Source organism: Meleagris gallopavo, chromosome 22, assembly GCF_905368555.1.
Source record: "Meleagris gallopavo chromosome 22, MGAL_WU_HG_1.1, whole genome shotgun sequence".
Taxonomy (NCBI): Eukaryota; Metazoa; Chordata; class Aves; order Galliformes; family Phasianidae; genus Meleagris; species Meleagris gallopavo.
In genome coordinates, this window is record NC_139425.1 from 4,193,384 (window position 1) to 4,213,215 (window position 19,832).

The following is a 19,832-nucleotide window of genomic DNA, read 5'->3' on the forward strand; positions in this document are numbered from 1 at the left end:
CTGTTTGCTTTCCGAGCTGCAAGGGCACACTGCTGGCTCTACTATTAGATCTGTATGTGTGTAATTAACAAAGCAGGTATTTCAATGTATGTGACTCTACTTATTTGTTCATGAAAACTCCCCAACATTTTCATCAGCATATTCAGGTTAATTAAAATTAATTCTGTTTCTATTGACTGCCTTTTCACTTATGCGAAGTTTGTGTGTGGCTAGGGCCTTCTTCCCTATAAAATCCATAACATTTGCTTCAGAGCTGGGGGAAAGAGGAATCAGAATTGCAGGCTGTTTGAAATTTAAATCAGAGCAGTGCTGGTCAATAGGATCAAGGTTACCATGCCCTGGAAGACTTTGGGCACTGTTAGGTACAAACTGGGTGACAAGGACATTAGATGTCAACTGAATGGAATTCTAGGATTTTTGTTCTTTTACTTTGGATTGAGTGCTGGAATTCCTGGCTGGAAAATCATGGAAGGCCATATGGTAAAATTATACAGGTTTGTTTTGGGGACGATGTTTCTCTTTTGTAGAGAAAGCACAAGACCACTGTTTGTGCTCTGCTAATGCTGGGATTCCTCAGCTGAGACAAGAACTTTTACAAGAGACAAGAACATATTGCCCACTAAACAAACACGAAGCAAGATAAAATGTTGTCCTGGTGAGCCTGCAATCCTAATAAATGGCACTGATGCACTGTGTGAGAAGAAAAAGGTATGCGTGTGAATGTGAGGTGATCTTCATGATGAGCATTGAGAGGGTGCCGCCTGACCGCAGATCTTGCAGCTATTGTTAAGACTGTCTGCAGGTTCAGGAGTATGCTTCCGTGTGGCATTACTCTTGATTTACATTCCCTTGGTTTATTCCCCGGGGAGGGAGATCTCTACAGGGTGTAAATCAGGTTTTTCTTCTTTTTTTTTTTTTTGCAAGTCTCTGTCTCATAATTCTTTCAAATGTAAATCTGACCATAATTCTGCAACAAGGTTGGATTCTATGGCTAATCATGTAGCTGCAGGCTTTGTATCTCTGTAAAGCTTGAGGCTGTTTCTGTAGAAGTGTACAGATCATCTTCCAAAGAATAAAATAGTAATGTCCTGTATCATCCAGTCCATTTTTCCATAAGCCCTTGTAAAGGTGAACATATTTTGGTTTGTTTATGTAACAGTTCTGTCATTTAAAAAGTAGGAAAGTGAAATGTGGGGATTTTTTTTTTTCCCATTAGAGCTGAATTTTAATCTGCCTCCTTGACAAATGATGCTGGTGGTATTTTTCCATTCCTGTCTACTCCCAGTAAGACTGAACTATATGCTTCTGTCTGTCTTGGCTCTGATAATGTTTTTGTACTAACATAACATAATGCCATACAATTAGAAATTATATGCTAGCTGTTAGTCATAGCCCAGTGAGTTTACATTAGACAAAAGAAATTAAATGGGAACTAGAGGAGACCTAGTAAGTGCAGTTTATGGGTTTTTTTTATATTCAGAAATATCACATTTCTATTGATGAGCATCATTTATGTCTGTATGGGGGAAACTAACTGTGCTACAGGCAAAAGAATTCCTGGTCATTTCTTCACATTCAAATCATGCATAGTTTGTAAATGCAAAGTTAAAATAGTTTTTCCTCTGCCTGGGAATTGATGAGTTGCTTTGAGAATTTTATGCACTCCCTGAAAGGAAATGGAATTTTCAGTTGTGATTTTCTGTAATACTAAATGATGCCCTGCAAATTGTTTTGTTCCAGGGAGCGAGAATTCAGGATTCACAAGAGGCTTCTTGTGCAGCTGTCCTGAGGGGAGCCTCTCACCTGCACTGCTGGGTTGGAGCAGTGGCATTGCTGGCGTAGCACCTGCGTGTCTGCTGGTGATCATCTGCTGGAATTGCCTTATGCAGAGGAGCCTGAAGGACCTGCTGTCTAGAAAGTTTTCATCTGTTTCATTAGAGATGCACTTGGGCCCTCAAAACACCAACTGGGTATGTTTACAGTTCTTTAGGTATTTCTCTCAACCCTACCCTTATTTGCTCCTTTTACTTAAACTTCGATACTTGCTTCCAAATTCTTATTTAACCATCCACTCCGGAGTGGAAATACTTGTAACCTCCAGAGCTTGTGTGCTATTCTTTTCCTTATCTGCTCACTATCTCCTCAGTTCTTTCTTACAGATAGTGTTGCTTTGCAGAATTCCTACTATTCCAGGTTTGACCAATCCTACAGTTCAGTTTGTGCAGCTTCTTTGAAACAGGAAAAACAGTCTTGGGGGTATCCGAAACAAGGAACACCATGAAGCTCCCATGTCAGTCCTTAGCAACCAGTGAAATCAGCAGTACTTGCTATTCCACTCCTGAACTGAAAGAAGCCGACTATGCTTGCTCTGATGAGGTGGGTAAATCCCTGCAGGAATGAAATTGAAGCCACTGAATTTATTTCAGACCATACTACTCAACGTGAAACAAATGCAAGTCCCTAAAGTTGAAGGATGAGACTAACACTTCAGCTGTCCCCTTTCCTTTTGCTGCTTTGCTCTGCAGGATTGTTCAAACCACAGTTGTGATATGATCTGCTTCTTCTGTATGTCTGTGCAGAATTGAGAAATGTGGCATTTTTGTTAGAGGGGACTACTATGGCTTATTGTGGGACCCCATTACTCCTTGCAGAATTAAAACCAAGTGCCAGTTTAGTGCAAATGGTACTACATTAACACGTCGGCTGTGTTAAATCAGACCTCCTCGTTTTACATTTGTATAAAGTTTCAGCCCAGTTTCTCCAGATGGATACACAAGACTGTGAAATGTTTCTATTAAGAGTTTTTTTTCTACCTGGTGCTAAGTGCCCATTGTGAACTGGAGTGCATGCTCATTTTTAGAGGTGCCCCAAGGATCTGCCTGTTATGAACATTTCCTGGCTCAGCCTTCCTTACACTTTTTCTCTAATCTGCAGTTGGTTGAATTACTCTGTTTTATAAAATCTTTGTCTCTCTCATACACAGATATCTTCATAATATGATTGTCTATGTAAGAAGGCTTGGAAGATTAGATTTCATTGGTCAGTAAACATATCCATGATCCTTTAAAAATAAAATAAATTGTCCTATCTTTTTGGTTGAGGTTTTCAAAGTCTTAGATTAGATTCACCTATTGCAACAGCACACCAAAATTAATTAAGTGGTTTGGAGGCTCTCTGCCCTTATGTTTATCTTGTTTCTTACTTTTGTGATGTGTATGTACTACTACTTTGGATTACTAGCAATTGCTGACAGATACTTTTTAGACTGAGACAGTAAGAGTGAGAGAGAAATTTGGCTTTTTCTGTGTTTTTTTCTTGACATCATTTATGGAGTAATGTTGCTAGTAAAACTTTTGTGGGTTCAGTCTTCTTGCTTCCAGACCTTACCATGTACCTCAGAAACACAAAAGTCACAGAGTTCTAGTGTCATTTTAGCCAGACTGTCCATATCAAGAGGGTAAAAAAAAAAGACAGTGAAGGAATGCTATAAGCACAGATCATTTCCTTTTTTTTTTGTTTTTATTATTCGTATGATCTAAAAGGTATCCATGTACCTGTGTACAATTACATTCATATTAGCATATGCTGGCACGCTTGTGTGTCACTCTAGAAATTATTGTTGCATTTTCCTTTCACAGTATGAAGAATAACTTTTCCTGTTCTTGCATGTGTTGACTTGTTACGTTCTGCTGTACGTGTATATAGATGTAGATAGACTATACCAGCCTGGTTTGAAAGTGTTCTTACAAGTCAGTAATGGACAGATGAACAGTGAGGCACATCCTTAGAAAGACTAGACCAGAACTATGTATGCTTAAGATGAGCATATATACTCATACACATCTACCCATGCATACCTCTTTTCAATCTGTCTTCTGATGAGATACTTCAATCTTATGGAACAAAAAGGGAGTGCAGAAAATAAACGGACTGAAAGGTGAGTCTTGATATCAGTACATCAGTGGGAACTCAGAGCTAGTGCATTGCAGCTCTGCTGTGTGGGATTCAGGTGACTATATTCATGAATTGAAGGATGAGCTTCAGGACATCTGATGGAAAGGTGTGACCTGGTGGAGGTCTTTAGAAGCTGATATTTGAATCCAGTAATGCTTCCAATTTCACTGACATCGTGGAAAGAATATAGACTAAAGAGAAGCAATCCTCTTGGCCATACTTGTTCTTGGTAAGCTCTGAAGTTTATAGTCTTACATTTATGAACACTTGCTCTCTGAGTCTCAGACTTCTGAGTTTATGACCGCAAGTAAGCAAACAGCATCAATAGGACAGTTAAGACCAATTAGCCACAAAGCAGAATCACAGAGCAGCCATTCAGAAACATCAGACACTGCAGTGGCATTACTAAGATGTACTTTGGAAAACCACTGTCAGAGTATCAAATGTTACTTGTTCTTGTAATAATTTTAATGGGGTGTTAGATTGCTATTTTTAGGTCTGTAGAGCTTAAATGCCAGCTTAATTTTTTTATAATCCAAAAAAGAAATATAAGATGACACTGAGGAAAAAGAAAGATTAAAAAAGTCTAAACTTCGGGTCATTAATAATATTCATTTGCTTGTTACAGACCTGCTTTTGGAAACCCTTTTAAAAGTTGCCATGAAAAATTCCTTTTTTTTTTTTTTTCTCCTAAGAATTTAATCAAGATTGGTTTAATTCTGCCATAGAGTTAAGGCCTTTCACAAAATAAGCTTCATAAGATCTATCTATACATAATTTATCCGTCTCTGATGTATTACAAAGGGTCTTGTAAGTGATTTGTTGAAAAATGTGTACTTTGATCTTGCCTTGCTGTGTGCTCTGATGAGAAGGCTGTTCTTCTGCCCATCCTTATTGAAGGGCATCCATCAGCAGCCAAGTAACAGCAGCAACTGTTGTTCAGAGCTGTGTTGTGAGAGAAGATGGAAATACCAAGATTTCTACTATTGACACGTTATTAAGTATTCATTGAAGATTTTTCCTGTATCTTCAGTTTAGATTGATAATATATTTGGAATAAAATTCCTTGGTGTTCAGTATTTGAAAACATCTATTTTTTTTGTAAGTATCTACAAAGCTAACACTTAGTGAAATATAGTTGGCAAATCATACCAAAGCTTTTCTTCTTTCTAGATTGGTGGTGTTCCAGGAGATCTGTGGAAAAACTTGGTAAAGGGTTGGTAAGACTTGTGAGTTAGGGCAGGACTAAGAATTCTAGGAACTGCAGAACAGATTCCTAGTACTGAACTTCTGACAGCATAAGAAGTTTTTCTAAAACTTTTTCTTTAACACCATCATTATACTTCTCATATTGCCTGCAGGCAGATGGGAAACTCAGAATATCTGTTCACCATTGGATTGTTTGTTTGTAGTAGTGAATTCTGAATGGCTCACTGGGGTGATGGACAGATATTTATATAATTCTTCTGTTTCTCTTATATGTAGTCACTAGGCTGTTGCTGCCCTGTTCTTCCCTTTATTCCCAAGCAGATGTGAAAGATCAGCAGTCAGTTTGTTTCTTCAGAACAGAGTGGGGGACAGAACCCCGCATTTACTGCTTTAGCTTTGGGAAATTGTTAGTATTGTAAACACTGAAGCCATTAGTTGGTTGTGTTATAGATTCTGCTGCATTTAATGGAATGCAAAAGAGTTTCCTCTTAAAAAAAAAAAGAAGTTTTGCTTATGAGGATATGTGGAGGGAAGAAAAGCTTTTTCCAGAAGCCAGTGGTGTTAGCAGGAGAGCCCAATTTAGTCATTATTCGTTAAGGCTGCCACCTGTAACCACTGACTGAAAACAAAAGAGGCTTTGTCCACTCTGTAAAATGTCTCTTGATTGCTGCTTCAACGTTGGTACTTAAGAAGAGGGGATGCTTGTGATGCTGTCAGTTCTTGGACTGTGTAAAATGATTTTATATGGATCTTCTATCAAAAGGTATGGATTTTTCTCAGCCTCAGTATTTTTATTTGGGAGATAAGACTACTGTGGAGATGTTTCTTCATTTCACCAGCTCTGTAAATGGATGGCGTTGCTGCAAATCAAGATGACAGAAAAGCATGGATGCAGCTTGGAGCTGCAATGGGGCACGCAAATGGAGAACTAACAGCTCTTTCTAATGGTAGCTTCAGGGCTACGCTGTTTGGTTTTCCATCTTCCCTTACTGCACAGTGCATGGCTTTGACTTGACTTCAAACTTCATCGAAGACCGAGTCCACGTTTGGTTTCAGCTGTGGGTAAAGGTTCAGGTTTGTTGTTTTCATCCAAAAATATAGTAATGGTTTGTTTTCAGGCCAAAAATTTCCTGTTAAACCTGAACTCCATTTTGACTCCTGACCCGAAGGAAATCCTTTGGGAACCAGCACATCTTCCTTGCTTTTGTTCTCCACTTGTAAAAATCTTCCTCACTTTTTGCATAGATTTCAGTCTGATAGGGGAGGAACAGCCATATGCTTAATTTGCAAAAAAAAAAAAAAAAAAAAAAAAGCTATCTGGTTGCCTTGTTTTACTCACAACTACCTCCTCTAGCATAAGGAGCCTTCTGAATAGCATCATTTCCATTCTCATTTATATTATGTGTAAATGCGTGGCTTCCATGTTGGGTTGGTGAGATGCTAAAAACGTCAAGGCTGTAGGTCTACAGCAGGTCTGCAGTGTGCCAGCTTGGATTTTAGCACCCGAATTGCCTAATGACGTGTCTGCAGGGGGAGCACCTGCAAACAGACTTGCTGGCCTTCGTCTCGTATGCCTGATTCTCTGACCCAAAACGCTCTTTGGGTTTCCCTAAAGTACGTGGCATGGTAGCTTCTGCTTTACCAGCGTTGTGTCTTTCAGCAGAACACTGAACTGAGCTCCCCTCGCAGGCAAAGAAAAGCACAAACAAAACAACCCCTTCCCACACTTTTACGCTGAATGAAAGTCTGCTGCGGATCTGCTTTTAAGAGGAGGTATGAAAACAGGCTCCTGAGCCGAGTGCTGAAAGGGCTTTATGCCTTAAGTGGCAAATGCCACTCTGACAAAGGATTAGTCAAACTTTGAAGGTCGAAGTGGGGTTCGGAAGCTCTGTCTGAAGCTCCTTTTTCCATCTGAAAAAGGGACCTTCAAAGGCAAATTTCAATACTTGACATGCAGCTTTTTCCCCTCTGTTTCAGCCTTGCAAACAACGAAACAACCAATGACAACAGAGTAAGGAAACACAACAAAAGCATGTAAAACAGCTTGCAAATCTCCTTCATTCACTGCTGAGCTGCTCCTCAGGGGTGGGAGCTTTCTTCTGTTTTATTATAATTTTATTTCTTTTGCATATATATATTTTTTCCTTTCTGGCAGCTAAATGCTCTTGTTTTCTGCAGAGAGCAGCTTGAAAATAGGATATCTGAGATGGGAGCCTCTGTGAATGTATGGACCGAGAGCCAGACTTTGAGAAGTGCCCTGTGCTCGGCGGGCTGAATTTTCTCCCCTGTGCAGCTGCCGCATAGAAAGAACCCAGCCAGCCGGGTGTAGTTTCTCTTTGCGTAATAAGAGCACTATAAGGAACCAGTAACGGGTGAAGTGGAATTGCCAAATTATTTAGAAATCTTTTCTGGCACTGGTCTCTGTGCAGGTTGAATATTTCTAGACATACAGCCAACGCTGCTCTGCTGCTGGCCAAGAACATGTCAGATTTCACTAGGTAAGCAAGGCAGGGTATGGTCAGTACTTGGTTGGGAGATCTCCAAGGAAAACTCAGGTGCTGTAGGATGTGGTAATTACTAATTCAGAAAATAGACTCTCAGGCAATGCAGCATGTGTGTCCTATCTAGAAGGATATTGGAGTGCTGCTAGCAAAAAGCACTATGTTGGCAGGATGCATTATGACCCCACTAAACATGTTGGGATTATATATTCTGTATCATAATGACATGAAGACCTTCTAGAATTTGTTACCCACCATGACCTCCTAGAAAGATTCCTCCATGTGCAGAGGTTACACAGACCAATGTGTTCTCCTTGCCTTCGAGGATCTGAAGTACAAGTTACCTCTCTTGTGTTCTTTCTTGTCCAAATAAATCTTCTGGCTGCCTTGGTGAAGGCCATTGTGGCACAGGTCTTCATTTCTTTCTCACTTTGACCACTGATTTTTATCTTGAGTCAAAAATTAGAGTATGGGACCGGAAAAACTCTGAACACTTTCAAGTGAAGTTGTAGCGTAGGAGGCTGTTTGATGGAAGAGAATGAGATTGGTATTCAGAACCCCTCAAGAGCGTGGCTTGATTCTGGGACCCTGTCTGTACTTCTATTTTTTGACTCTTTAGTTTTCAGTATTCAAGTGTTTAACTTCTAATAGGGTAATACTTTTCATCCTACCTCTTTCTGTGCAGGCTTTTGCTGTAAAATATCAGACTTATGTCTTGCTCTGAGAGCTGGTGGATTAGACTTGCTGAGGATAAAAGTTCTATCTACTGAGTAGTAAATAATAAGAAATATATATATATATATTTCTGTGCAATGTGAAGGTGGTAAAAATTATGTATCTCCTTACCTGGAATTTGCTATTGATGCCTGAATACCTGTTTATACAGCTCAGTAGCACATTATTTAAAGATATTTCAAATATCTTATAAAGTTTGAAATCATCAGCTTTACATATGTATTAGTATGTAGTCATAGGCAAAGTGGTTTTGAATGTTTTGTAAAGGTAATGTCTTCTGAAATATTCTGAGTGAGATCAATATTTCTGCTTCATTTTAATCCGTTCTTTGGCATTTTCATATGATACTAATAGTGCATATTGGCAAAGGCAACAATAGACTAACAGTTGATCTTTGCTCAGTGAAGTCTTTGAAATCACTCTGAATTGAAGCGTTGGCTGAAGTAGCCCCACTGCTGACAAACCCTGACCATTTTTAGCTGTCAGATGTCTGAAATCAGTACAGCTTTCCTCATCCAAACTGACCAAAACATGGGTGCAAATATGGAGAGGGGAAGCAGGTAAGAAAAATGTAAGTTTTCCATTTTTCCTGTTCATTTTCAAAACCATCTCTCTTCAACCTGCTGATGCCTAGTAATGTTAATTACCTTGCTTGTTTCTATCTTTTTTTTTTTTTTTTTTTTTTTTTTTTTTTTTTTTTTAAGATATTCAGGAAGTTTTGCAAATCAGAAATGGACTGGTAGGATATGCGGACGTGAATTTTTGTCCGTGACCATTTACCTGTTTCAACTTTGGGTTATGTACATCCAAGGTTGTTTTTATTTTAAACTAAAAATAAATAGAGTACAATTTCAGTGAGTACAAAGGTTCATATACAGAATAACGAAAAGCAAGAAGCTCTTCCTTCTTGAAGTATGTTTGTTGCCAAGTAGACTGAGAGAACATCTGGGATTCCTCTGTGTACCATGGTCTTCAATAGAGTTCTCTTCTTTCTAATAAAGCAGTTGTCTCTGATAATGGCATTATGGGATTGGAAAGCAAGTGCTGTTTGCATTAGAATGAGATTCTTCCTATCTGTCCGTTGGACTCTTAAATCACATAATTTCTTGTGTTCCTCCCGATAGTTATCACTGGAGCTGCATAACATTTTAACCTCCACAACTTCTTGACTTCAGCTTTTCTTACCTCTTTTTGGAGCTACACTCCCCACCTCTCCCCCCACCTTTACAAGCTTGCATTGGCTCTAAGGTTTATGTCATGGTGCTTATTCTATGCTGCCTTGCTTTTTAGCACTCGTGTGCTTACCACAAATGCTAGTTCTTAGATAAGAAAAAAAAAAAAAAAGAGAAGTCATGCTTGTGGAGTTGAAAAAATATGATTTCATTGATCCCTCTGCAAAACTTCTTTTGTGTGCCTAGAGAACAGCAACATGCTTTGTGTCTAGTTTCCAAAATCTATTCTAAAGAGCCATTCTAAAGAGCTTTTGATCCGATACAAAACACTTAAACAGGAGATGGAAGGAGGCTCAGGCATTTGAGAAGAAACCTGCCAGTTGGATTTCTGGAACAGCCCGTTCTGTCCAGGCTTTGTGGAGGAGAGTGGAAAAGCTCACTCAGTCTCTCTCTGCTTTGTAATTCAGCACTGTTCTTTCAGATAGATTTGGGGAGTGAACCACTGAAAAATCTGCCAGCTCCTTCCCCACCTGTATATTTAGGCAGTCTCCATCTCTGCTCTTTGTGCACTATTTATTTATCCTAGGAAGACTGATGGGGGAGTTGGATGGGAGAGAGGTGACAAACTGAGATGAGGTTTGAGGAGGGAGGGGAGTGCAGATAATGGAGAGGGTTTTGGGGATTAGGATGGGTCTGAATTGCTTGATAGTGGAATAAGCAAATATGCAAGTAGTACTTTCTTCAGTCTCCTTCAGCTAACACAAACCCTCAGCAGCCACGTGAGTGACTCTTCTGGTGACACTCAAATCTGTTTTCACATTTACAAACCACTGCTGACTTGAATTAAAAATCTTTGTTCAGAGTTTTTAGACTTTCTGCCTTTCCAGCCAATATTTTTCTTTTTTGAAAAAATATTCCCTTCTGCAGTTTGGCTTTTGATTATATGTGGTATTGAAATGGCTACATAAGATGCATTTACTGTTTCTGCTCCACAATAAGATGTTTGAAATGTATATTTTCCTTCCTGTCTTGAACTTCCTCTTCTCTTTTATATAAATATATGTAAGTTTGGCTTCTGGGGATGTTCTGTAGGTGTTGGAGACTTTGTGCTTTGCATGGCTGACACAAAAAAGACATTAGGAATGCTAGTGGAATATCCAGGTAAGTAGCTGAAATGAAGTTATGTTTGTAGATAAAAGCCACTTTTGTTTCTTCCAAGGCCTATTCACAGAGATCACCAGCAATAAGGATTTTAGCAGTGGAACTGTTTTGTGCAGTGAAATACCCAGGGAAGTTTAGAGCTCATGTATGTTTTATATATTCTACTGGTGGAATGGGCACAGAGCCTCAGTCTCTAAAGCCCTCCATGATATTCTAGCATGCTGCCATTGAGATGTTTCTGCAGTCTTCCCCTTAGCCCTGCGCATGAATAAGATAAATCCCCAATGGTGGAGGTTGCCTTCTCAGCTCAGTTCTTTAGGTGCTTTGTCTGGGCTTTCGATCCCTGTAGTCATTTACTGAATCACAGCAGGTTCTTTCTGGGATGGCCTCCAAGATGATCCTTTGAAAGATGAAATGTAGCCACTAACAGGCATTTCCACTTCTTTGTCCCCTGTCTCTGTCTCCCACCTTGGGCAGAAAACTGTTTGGCTTTGTGTTTGCACTCATAGTAAGTTGGAGGTGTGCTGTCTCTTTTATCAGAAATAAATAAAAAGGTGTGATGGCAAGGACATGGCCTTTGAAAATCCTCTTTTCCTTTTTCTCTGTTGGAGTATGCTCATGTAACTTCAGACTCTAAAAATGTTTTTTTAATATATATGTATATATTTAATATATAAAAAAACGAGCACAGGAATCTTTTTCCTGCCTAGCACCTGGACCTCCCCAGAGGGATTTCCTGCCAGCTGCAGCCTTTGAGGTTGACCTTGGTTGGTTGGTTTGGTTTTGCTTTGAATCAGAGCCGCACCATTTGGACACGTATGTCCCAAGTCCCAGGAGCAATCCCTAATGCTTGGTATCTCTTAAACCATCCCTGCTGATTCCTGCGCTGCCCTGCTGGGGGAATGTGCTGGAGGTGGAGAGCCATAAGGGCTGGGAATGCCAGGCATTCCCATCTGGGCTCCCATCGGACTCCAGGCTGGCCCCAGGCGAAGCTGGGAGCCTCCTTGCAGGCGTCCCTGTCTCTGGCACAGCCCTGTCCTCACATCGCTCCCATCGCCGCGCGTGCTGCTGCCTCTGCTGGGAGCGCAACAACAAAGCTCTTAAGAATACCCAGGCAGCCAAAAATAATAGCAATAAAAATAAAGACGTTATTAAAGCCAGATACGAGTGATCTGAAGTCACAGCGAGTGTAACATGACTCAGACAAATCCCCAGGACAGTTGGAGACAGAAAGGAAAGGAGAGAGGAAAACCTCTATCTGTTTAAAGTTCTGGGCCCCAAGCTCCTTACAAGTCAGCTTTGATAATTCATCAGACGACCACAAAAAAGAATGCCTCTCCCGCTCCAGATGCAACCGTGTCTTGTCCCAGCCTCTTTTTCCACAGCCTGTGAATCTCGCCACATCAAGGAGGAGAGAAAATACATTTAAAAGTTTTCCTTATTTAGGTTGGGTAGGTTGAAATATCCTCCAAAGGCAAACGTGCATGTGTTACTGAAAGTGTGCGTGCGTATGTACACATGGAGAGCTGTACTCGGGAAAAGGGAAAAATTACTGGAAAAAGCAGCATTTGCAGTTCACACCCAATGCAATTAGAGGAAGAGGCAGCTGCAAGGTTCTTTATTGTGGTGTGTCTAAACTAAGAAGAGGAAAAACCCACAAGCCTCCAATAAGAGTGGCCTAATGCCTGTAGGCTGGGATGGGTAAGGGACCCTCAGCTGTCGGTTGCTTCAGTTATAATTGGGAAATCACTCCTTGTAGATGCATCAGTTTGTTGTTGGGGCACTTGCTGGAAAAGCAGATTGGTGTACCAGTTTGCAGGAGGAGTGGGAGGGAGACCTAGGATACGGCACTGCTTATGATTCTTTGCTAGGGATGGGATGGGAGATGAATTTTTCAGGTCTACTGTGGCATTAAAGGATCCAAAGGGTACCATAAAGAAGTATTTCACAAGTCATGTGGGGAGAGTGCAACTAGGGCTGGGACTAATGGACTTGAAGCAAATGGTAGCAAGGGGCCAATCAGGAAAACTTGGATCTGCTTTCAGTATCACACAGTGTGTGTGTTTTGTTCTTGTATTTTAGCTGAGGCCAACTCCGATGTAAACAGATGGACTTCAAAGTAGTTAGTCTGAATAAAAGCTTACATGATATTTTAATGATTCAAGTCTTTTGGGACTGTAAAACTAGATTGGAAATCTCAGAAGATATTTATTTTTGTTTTTTGAGGGCCAGGCAGAGAGACAAGATCTAGTTCTAATTTTTTTGGTAGATACTTTGTTTTTCAGCGCCCTATGACTCTGAGATGCTTTTGCATTTTTACAAGGGAGAAGCACCTAATTTTTTTTTTTCAGGTGAAACTGTTGCCTATTTTTCCATAACTTTATCAAAATTGAAACTTCTTAGTCTTCCAGGAGGAAGATACTTGTTTTGTTCTTTCTTTTTCTCTCCTTGTCATCAAAGAAAAAGAAATCGTATCTTGCTGATGTTTTTTATTCCTGACAGGTTTTGTTACTATCATTTTTTACTTCATTTTATCAGTTTTGAAAAATAAGAATGTTTAGAAAAGGTCATGTGGCACAAATGTAACATAAAGAGAAGAATAGAAATTCAAAGGAGAACTTTGGTGTCTGCAGTGTTTTAAGCAGGCAGGATTTTTCCTTCACCCTGACAGCTCTTTGCCTTATGAAATGTCTGCTTCTGATTCTTTTTTTTTTTTTTTTTTTTAAACAAAAGATTAATAAGAATTTCCATAGACCAGAGATGAGTGCAAGAAGTTTAGCTTGTGGTAGACCCGCAGCTCTGCTCCTAGCGTGGGTCAGGCAGTGCCAGATGTGCATGGGACACGGACTTCACTTTTCAGGCTCTTTTGCAAGCCTGAAAAGACTTTTGAGTGATCTTTTGAGGGATGAGAGGATCTTGTACTGGATATTTAGACTTCAGTTTTAGATATTTCATGTCTACTGAATCCTTTAGCGTCATAGAAAACCATTCCTAATTTGCAAATCCCAAGCTAATTCAGGGCCAGCACAGATGGACCAGTTTAAACATTATCCTGGGTTTCCGCTGTAAACCCCAGAGCTGGTATTTGCAATCCTTGTTCTGATAAACAACTAATTGTGTGATTTGCCCATGCTCTGTCCTTTAAGATGTAAATTGGGACATGGTCTGAGGGTTTCCTCTGTTTGTGAATCTAACTCAGCAAAGCTTGACTTCAAGATTCAGTGAAGTTTGGGCACTTTACTTATTAGTGCCTGTTACACAAGGTATGGACGGGCAGTGTTGCCTGACTAATACCACAGGCAGTACAGCTGCAGTCTTTCAAAATGTATTAGATGTCCTTAATAGAGCTTTGCAAGCTCAGTACAGTATGCATGGGCTATATATACAGAGGTTTTAATTTAGAAAGGCTGCTACTTGCAGTTGTATCAATATTACTTTAAAAAGTGTACAGGCAGAGGCTGGGGAGATGAGAGAGAAATTTTGGAGCTTTTAGGCTCCACTTCCAACTAAGACTTTTATTACGTTAGATACCTAGGATTTTCACAGGGAGTGAAAGGAGTTACATGACCTGTTTCTGTGTTATATAGACATATATTGATATGCTATATGTATTGTTATATATTGATATGCAGTTGCGTTAGGCTTCAGCTATTCCTGCCTACCCGTTAATTATTGCTGAAAAAATGTGTTGAGTAAAACAATTGATGTATTTCCAAATTGTACTGCTTTGCCCCAGTGTAGCTATGTCCAGTGAGCTCCAGAAATATCAGTCTGAATTTGCAGCTGGTCAGTTCTGTGCATGCACATCCCTTGCCTCCACTTGTGTTGTCTTTTGTGATTAATCTATGTGCAGCCTCAGATGGGTTCAGACTTGGGCTTCCTATCTGTGAGGTCTAACACTTTATAAACTGCATCCAGCTGTAGACTTAACATGGAACTGAACTTCTGAATTTCTAAAATATGGTAATGAATCTGGTAATAATGAATTTCTAGTCCATGTACTCTGAAAGTAAAACACCTATTTGGAACTGTATCTAAACACAGAGCCATAGTTCTAACCTTGGAGCTGTGTTTTGTGCTGAGATCCTTCCTTTCCCAAATGTTATTATCAGCTATGATTTGTTAGGTACAACCAGCAGCTGTGCCTAGAGGGGAAAGCTCCCAGGGTCAGTGACTCTCAGAAGGTGTTTCAGTGTCTTTTGTAGTCACTTGAATTGCTCTAAGAGATGTTTGTCCTGCGTATTTTTCATTAATGAAATGCTGGCTGTCTCCACCCCTGTCACTCGAATGGCAACCCGGAGTCAAGGCAAAATCTCACTTCTTGTTTGGTCCTGGTACTTCCAGGGCATTTTCCAAGCACTGAATTTGAATATGAGCCCATAACCAAACTCTGTCATGGAGGAAGTGGGACAGATCTGAGGGCAGCAAGGTGGTGTTCGCCTGAACCTCCCAAAGTTTAAGATTTAATTGGAAGGATATTGTTGGATTGTTGCAACATATTGCTTTTCCATATTTCCATATGTGATCCTAGCTTGGGGTCATTTGAGAGCTGTCCAAGTGATGACTTCAGCAAGTATCTTAAATAAATTAGAATCAGGCAGTGACGGAAGAATTCTTGTTGTGGTTGGTCTGTCTTTTGGAAACTAGAGCATATTAGCGGAAACCAACAACAAATTCAGTATCATGAATCCATTGGGAAAGGAGAAAAACTTCCACATCGCAGCATCTCCCGCCTCAAAGTCAAGGATGTGAAATATCTCAGTTGGCCACCACATCACGAAGGACGATTTATTGCATCTGTTTAAAAACAATTCTTTGTTCTCTGGGGGCTCTGTCCTTCACTAGAAGAGCTTCGGACTCAATGACCTAATAGATCTTCCATCTCTAACTTCCGTGGCTTGCCATATGTAGAGATAAATATCTTTCTTTCCGATCAGCATTGACGGACAGACTTTCAGGCATGGAAACGTTATTGTGTGTGGGATGGGGGGAGGGGAGTAAGGCCATTTGCTGAGTGTTATTGTCTGCAGGGCATAGGATTATTGGAAAATGATAAATAGCTGGGCAGGCAAAGGAAATATGAAAACCCTGTCGCAGAACAGAGTTGCCCAAGATTTCCGCTCATATTGCGGTGACCAAAAGAAATTTACATTGGAAAAACCCTCTTGCCTTCAGGGCTGAATGTTATGAACCTTCAAAGCTATTCTTTAGAAAAAAGGGGCTGGGAATGAAAGGAGTGGGAGGGTTTGCCATGCTGTTTCTGCAGAGCAGGGGTCACTGCAGAATAACATTCATCATCTTGTTGGTGCCGTTCTGAGAATGGGAACAAGGTGGGAGAGATAAAAGCAAGGTTGAACTGCAATCTGGCATGTGATGCTTGTTCTCCAGTCCCATGGGATTGGTGAATGGACAAAGTCCAAAGTTTTCTTCTGGATTTCATTCAAGGATTGTTAAGCTGGCCTGTGGACTGGGTGGCTTTACTGTAATAACTTGTTTTTCTCTTAACTTGCTTGGACTTCAGCCTTCCATTCAAATATATTAGTCACAGGAGTACGTGTAATGAACAAATCTGCTAATGTAAGTCAGCATGGATCTTTAACACTTGAAGATTGGATCTGAGAACTGATATACTGGCCATACTTTGTGCCTCAAGGAAGTAAGGGCATAATTGAGAGGTAATTACTTAAATTTGGGGTTATCCCATTATCCCATTATAAAAACATCACCAGATTTGTTCTTGTTTTAGTTCACCTTCCCCCCAGGTGCTGTCATGTCCCAGCCCTGTAACTGGGAAGAACAAGATGTTTCTGGTACTGGGGGTTTCCCAAAGCAGTGTCTGTTCCTTACTTTTTTGAAATCAGAGTAGTGGATGAACTGGCTGCAGCAGGTGATTTTTTTTATATTTCTTCAGTATCATGGGAGAACAGAAATAAATAGTAGTACTTTCTTGCAAAACAAATATGAGGTGTACTTGAAAATTAGTGGTGTGTTTAGTAGAGTTACATTAATAATAACTTTCGATCATCAGACTTAACAGAAAAGCATGGAGCTTCATTTTTGATTAATTTATTGGGCAAAATAATTGACGTCCAACTGGGAAGTCTAATTTCCAGAGTAACCGTGCACCCTTCATTGTCCAGTGGAAGTTTTCAGTTCTGAATGAGAAAAAGGCACTGCATTTCTCCTCCTCTGCCTCCATTGTGTCCAAGGCTGCCATGCACTGTGTTGTATTTTGATGGTGATGGAGTCAGGTCATCAGGCCTAACAGCACAGCTTCAGCAAACACTGCGTGCTGCGTTTCCTTTTTAATGTATATTTAGACACAGCAGCCATCTGAGGCATGGGTTCAGCATTCCTGTGGCTGGGCTGGCAGGCCATCACTGCTGCTCTGCCCTCACCAGCTTCTTCCTGCACAGCTCTCATTGAAATGAACTCATTTGGTGCATCTGTTCAGTGGAGATGAGCACTCTCATTTTATCTTCTAATCCCTGTTTTAGCTATTTAATGTCCCTTTTCACCCAAGTGCTGTAATACTGGGGTATTACAGGGTGAATGACAGCTGTGTCAAGGTTGAGATCTTCACATGAGGTGTGTTCAGCACTTCCCAGCAAAGCTCGCTTGCAATTTTTCCTCTGAATGGTGGAGAAGTGGATTATAGCTTTAGGGGCTGAGGCTGTACTGGGTTGTGCTGGGTGATCATGAGAGCTGATTGAACTTCGGTGTGCTCCTAAAGCCTTCTATGTCACATCCCCATTTTCTTTCTAGAGATTCAGCTTAGCTTCAGACTGCCTTTAAATCACTCAGTGCCAGAGCTGAGTTATAAAGCTCTCTGCCTGTGCTGTCCACCCAGGGCTGGATTTGTAGCACCATCTCAGGGGCTGATGAGAGATGAATTTTGCTGCATCAGGTATCTACCTCCACAGCTGGCCTCTTGAGTAATAAATATACATCTAAGTGTGCTCAAAAGCACGATGAAGGTTTTCCTTTTGAGAGTGTTACATAGGTTGTCCCAGAATGGGGTAATCTACCCAGAAAGAGTGTGCAGCTAGGCAGTAAGCTGGATTTGAAGCCTGGCCTTGAGGCACGTCTGACAACAATGCTGACACATCCACTACAGCAACAAAAGTGTGTTCCAAAAGATAATGATGTTTTTTACAAGCTGTAGACAAGGCATTGATGCGTCTAAAATAATTATTAGATATAATTCAAAATGTGGAAAGGAAGAAAGGCTGATAGATGTTGCTGTGTACACTTGAACACGTGCTTGTCTTCTGAAAAACAAAATCGGGGGATGTGACATAGAAGGCTTTAGGAGCACACTGAAGTTCAGTTGTTCATTTCTGAAGGATGACTTGCACTAGAGCAGGGAGATGCCTTGTTCCAAAGTCTGTCTTCTGTGGGTGCTCGCCAGAGCTTTCGGAACCGGTGTTACAGCCCCAAGGTGTGCTCAGCCCAGCGGCCAACACCAGGTGCTTCTTCAAGGGAGATCTGAGTGCCTGGGAAGGGCAGCAATCTGGTAACTTGTTCTGGTGCAAACCGGCTTATGCCTTGCAGCTCTGGAGCCTAATGGGGACTTGGGTATAATACAAAGCAGTTTTTCTAGGATTTGTAGGAAATCTGGTTTAAAACTGCTTAGAGACTTTGAGGAGATTTGGGACCTGTTGATTTTGTACTGAGCACAGAGGACTCTTCTCCTGGGACTGTTTTCTTTCTTCAGTGCTTCTCAACCAACATTTTCCATTTGACAACCGATCATTGCACTGACCACATGTTTAAACCAAATAAACAAACAAACCCCGCAGTTTCTTCTTTCCCTATAATTTCTGACCTGAGATGACACAAGCCGTGACTGGATCGAGTTACGGCTGCACATCACCCTGCAGCTCCCCCGAAGACGCCGTCAGACTGCAGGCAGCCCAGGCTGCTGCCATTGTGCTTGGGCAGGCTGCAGGGCAAGGCTCTCCAAACCACCAGGCCTGGACATCGTCCCGTGAGTGACATTGTGAAGGTCTGATGGGGGGCACTGAGGCTTGCACAAATGACAGTGGCTGCACCGGTCAGGTCACGGTCCGACCGTTGCCAACTCATCCGCTTCTGCTGTCGCACAAACACATGCCTTGCTTTGTATGTGATTGGAATAATTTATAGCGTTTTGCTTACCTTTATTTTCCCCTTTGTCCATAATTCCTTAAGACGCCTACCCCCAAATGAACTGTCTCCCAGTCCCTGAAGCCTGGTTGTCCCAGGACATGGAGGCATGCAGGCATTTTCCTATCAGATTTAAAAACGCAGACCACAAAAACTTGGATGCTTTACCTCGTGATTCTCGCTTCTTTTTCAGACTGTGCAGAATCTTTATCAGTGTTTCAGTTATTAATAGATTGTTTTGCTTTTCTCAATATTTAAGGCCTTGTGTGACCCTACTAATAATTTACAAGAATTTTTGTATGTCTGCATTTTAATTCCACTGGCTTCTGTGTCAGCTGATGAGCTTAGATTGCTTAGGTTTACCTAATATATAACCAGAAAGAGACAGTAACTGCATGTGGTTTATTCAGATATGTAGTTTCTTTCTAGGCATGTGATTCATCGTCTGCAAAGAGAAACTGCAGCTGGAGAGAGGAACTTTGCAGGCATGGAAATGAAGCTCTTGTCTCTTGACGTCTCTCCTTATCTTACAACCTTTTCAAGAGTCTTCAGAAAAATTGAAAAGTTTGACAAAATCACAAAGCAATAACTGTAGAGATTTTAGTATAGTTAGAAGACAAATTGCTGCTGACCATAACTTGGAAGAAGTGTCTTTTTGGAAGCCATTTCACAGCATAAAAGGACGCACTTAATGATTATATAAGCAGTGGCCAGTCTTCTAACAGTTATAGCGTAAAATATGTAGCAGTAATTGATAACAGTATATTGAAGTCTTTAATTTCATGGCTAGAAATATAGGAGAAAGAGTTTTGCAATTTTGAATTTCCTAACTTTCGACAGAAGAGTCAGGTGTTGGTTGTCAGCTTGCTTTTGTTCTGATGCCCCTGCAGTAGGCATCCTGACTGTGGGTACTGTGGAAGCATTTGGAGAACGTTCTCAGAAATAGAAATAG

General features: G+C 40.8%; 1 protein-coding gene across 1 annotated transcript in view; it reads left to right on the top strand.

Annotated features, from left to right (window-relative positions):
• The first annotated feature begins 1,941 nt into the window (after window positions 1-1,941).
• LOC104913998 (uncharacterized) overlaps window positions 1,942-19,832 on the top strand; it is a 286,339-nt gene continuing 268,448 nt past the window's right edge. Inside the window, exon 1 of the mRNA XM_085241696.1 lies at window positions 1,942-1,970. The gene's annotated coding sequence lies outside the window, so the exon portion shown is untranslated. The remainder of the gene's footprint in view (window positions 1,971-19,832) is intronic.